This window comes from Otolemur garnettii, unplaced genomic scaffold, assembly GCF_000181295.1.
Source record: "Otolemur garnettii isolate 467f Iridium unplaced genomic scaffold, OtoGar3 scaffold00104, whole genome shotgun sequence".
Taxonomy (NCBI): Eukaryota; Metazoa; Chordata; class Mammalia; order Primates; family Galagidae; genus Otolemur; species Otolemur garnettii.
In genome coordinates, this window is record NW_003852499.1 from 188,284 (window position 1) to 192,002 (window position 3,719).

Sequence of the window (3,719 nt, forward strand, 5' to 3'; positions counted from 1 at the left end):
CTGGGACCACAGGCGCCCGCCACAACGCCCGGCCAGTTTTTGGTTGCAGCCATCATTGTTGTTTGGTGGGCCCAGGCTGGGGATTCGAACCCACCACCTTAGGTGTATGTGGCTGGCGCCTTAGCCGCTTGAGCCACAGGCACCGAGTCATAAACCCTTTTTTCATGTAAGGTATTATATTCACAGGTTGTAAGGATTAGGACATAAATGTCTTTGGGGTGGGAGGATATTCTATCTACCACAGATGGGATCTGACCAAGGAAAGAGAAAATTAAAACACACTACATATACAATTGGCCTACTTACAGGAACAAGTATAGCATTCTGTGGGACACATAGAAAGCACTTCTAATCTTGAAGGAGAATTGGAAAGAACTTCTTTGTATTAATTATCTATTGCTGCATACCAAATTATCCCAAAATATAGTGACTAAAACATCATATATTTTATTATATTACAAGTTTCTGTGGATTGAGAATTTGGGAGCAGTTTAGCTGGTGGCTCTGGCTGACGCTGTCTCATGAGGTTGCAATCAAGACATCACTTTGGCCATCTGAAGGCTTGATTGAGGTTAGAACATCCTCTTTCGAGCTCATTCAAATGGCTGTTGGCCAGAAGACTCAGTTCCTTGTTGGTTTTTGGCTGGAGGCCTCAGCTTCTCACCATAAGGGCCTCCCCAGAAGACTGTATGTGGCCGGTGGCCTAACCACTGAACTACAGGCACCAAGCCAAGAGTTCACTTTCTTAGATCAGTTCTGGCACTGTTGTTGCAGACCAGGTTTCCCAGAAAGCAGCCTTTGAGATACATAATAGATTGAGATGCAGCAAATTTATGAGGGAAAAACTGTCCCGATCAACACCTATGGAGACACGAAGGTTTGGGCAGAGGGAGAAGTTGGACTGTAATTTAGTCATAACAAATCTTGTAAAATGCTTCAGAGTTGAGATGGTCACACAAAGTGGTCCTGAATTGACACATAGGGTGGAACCTTTATCCTCTATGTATCCAATGACTGATTACAGGCTGTCTCAGCAAATGGGGGATAATAGCTGAAGGCAATAGTCCCAAGGGAGCACAACTGTCAGTTGTCAGCTGTTAACACTTTTAACAACTGAAAAAATAGGTGTTTCTGACTTAAAAGGGAGCAATGGTGGGTTGTGTGCCCTATGTACACTTTGCTGTCATTATTCATGAACTACAAGACTGTGTACCTAGAGAATCTAAAGGAATCTAAGAGAAAAAAAATCAGGACAATAAGCAAATTAGCAAAGTTGTTGGATTCAAGGCCTAAATACAATACTGCTAGAAAATTAAATGTACCTACTGAAATCATTTACAATAACATTGAAAGAATTGACTGACTAGGAATAAATTTGATATAATATGTGCAATATTACTGCACTGAAAACTACAAAATATTTCTGAGAGAAATAGAGCATGGTCTTAATACTTAAGGAATGGAGCATGTTCTTAAATTAGAAGACTTAATATTACAATATTATAAAGATGTCAGTCATCATCAACTCTATAGCTTCAAAGAGAGCCTCCCATATTCCCACCAGGTTTTTTGAAGAAATTAACAAACTGATTTAAATTCATATGGAAATTCAAAATATGAGGAATAGTTGCAAAACTAGGGGACTACACTACACAATGTCAAGAACTAAATTAAAACTATAGTTTTGGCACCTGTAGTCCCATATACTCAAGAGGCTAAGGCATGAGAATCACCTAAGCCCAAGAGCTGGAGGTTGCTGTGAGTTGTGACGCTATGGCACTCTACTGAGGGCAATAAAGTGAGACTCCGTCTCAAAAAAAAAAAAAACAAAAACCTATAGTTTTGTGTGATATTGTTATAAGGATGGGCAAACAATGAAACAAAAAAGGATCCATAGTAAACAATTCTTACATGTATGGTTACCTTATTTATGACAAAAGCAACATGCTGAAACATAGAGAAAGGATAGTCTTTCAATATATGGTGCTGAGTCAATTGGATAACCCCACAGAAAAATAATGTATGTTGACCCCATCTCACACTACATGCAAAAAGCAATTTCAGATGCATTGTATATTTAAATATATAGTTTTTTGTTTTTGTTTTTGTTTTTTTAGAGACAGAGTCTCACTTTATCACCCTCGGTAGAGTGCCATAGTGTCATATCTCATAGCAACTTCCAATTCCTGGGCTTAGGCGATTCTCTTGCCTCAGCCTCCCAAGTAGCTGGACTGCAGGCTCTGCCACAATGCCGGGCTATTTTTTGTTGCAATTTGGCCAGGGCCGGGTTGGAACCCACCACCCTCGGTATATGGGGCCAACACCCTACCTGCTGAGCTACAGGCGCTGCCTTAAATATAAAATTCTTTTAGGCTCAGCGCCTGTGGCTCAAGCGGCTAAGGCGCCAGCCACATACACCTAAGGTGGCGGGTTCGAATCCCCAGCCCAGCCCGCCAAACAACAATGATGGCTGCAATCAAGAAATGGCCGGGTGTTGTGGCGGGCGCCTGTGGTCCCAGCTACTTGGGAGGCGGAGGCAGGAGACTCGCTCGCTTGAGCCCAGGAGTTGGAGGTTGCTGTGAGCGTGATGCCATGGCACTCTACCCAGGGGGATAGCTTGAGGCTCTGTCTCAAAAAAAAAAAAAAATTTTTTTTTAAAGCGTCTGGGTGAAAACATAAGAAAACCAATTTTGTGACCCATGAGTAGATAAAGATCTCTTAAACAGAACATAAAAAGCACTCATTGAACAATATTAAAATTAAGAACTTCTGGTCACCAAAAGACACTATTAAAAGAGTGAGAAGAACCAGGCAGAGTGGCTCATACATGTAATCCTAGCACTCTGGGAGGCCAAGGTGGGTGGATTGCTTAAGCTTAGGAGTTCAAGACCAACCTGAGCAACAGCAAGACCCTGTCTCTCCAAAAAAATAGAAAAACTGGCCTGTGCCTGTAAGTCCCAGCTACTCAGGAGGTTGCAGCAAGAGGAACTTGAACCCAAGTGTTTGAGGTTGCTGTAAGCTATGACATTATATGCCACAACACTCTACCCAGGGCAATGGAGTGAAACTTTTTTTTGAGATAGCCCCTCAAGCTGCCACCCTAGGTAGAGTGCTGTGGCATCACAGCTCACAGCAACCTCCAACTCCTGGGCTTAAGTGATTCTTTTGCCTCAGTCTCCCAAGTAGCACCCATCACAGAGCCTGGCCATATTTTGATTGTAGTTGTCATTGTTGTTTGGCAGGCCCAGGCTGGATTCGAATCTGCCAGCTCTATTGTATGTGGCTGGCGCCTTAACCACTTGAACTATAGGTGCCGGACCAGAGTAAGACTCTTGTCTCAAAAAAAAAAAAAAAGAGTGAGAAATAGCCCACAGACTGGGAGAAGGCATGTACAGTACTAAGCTTTATTCTGAACTTACTGAAAGTCTGAAAATTTGACAGAGGTCTCTTTTCTAAGGCTATGCATGTATAATTTCAAAAGAATGCCTATCTAAGAGAAAAATAGACAAAAGGCTTCAACTGCCTCTTTTTTATAAGAAAATATACAACCACAGTGAGATAGCACTTTACACCCACTAGAACGGTTAGAATCAAAAAGTGAAATAGGCTCAGTGCCTGTGGCTTAAGTGGCTAAGGCGCCAGCCACATACACCTAAGGTGGTGGGTTCGAATCCCCAGCCCAGGCCCGCCAAACAACAATGATGGCTGCAACCAAAAAA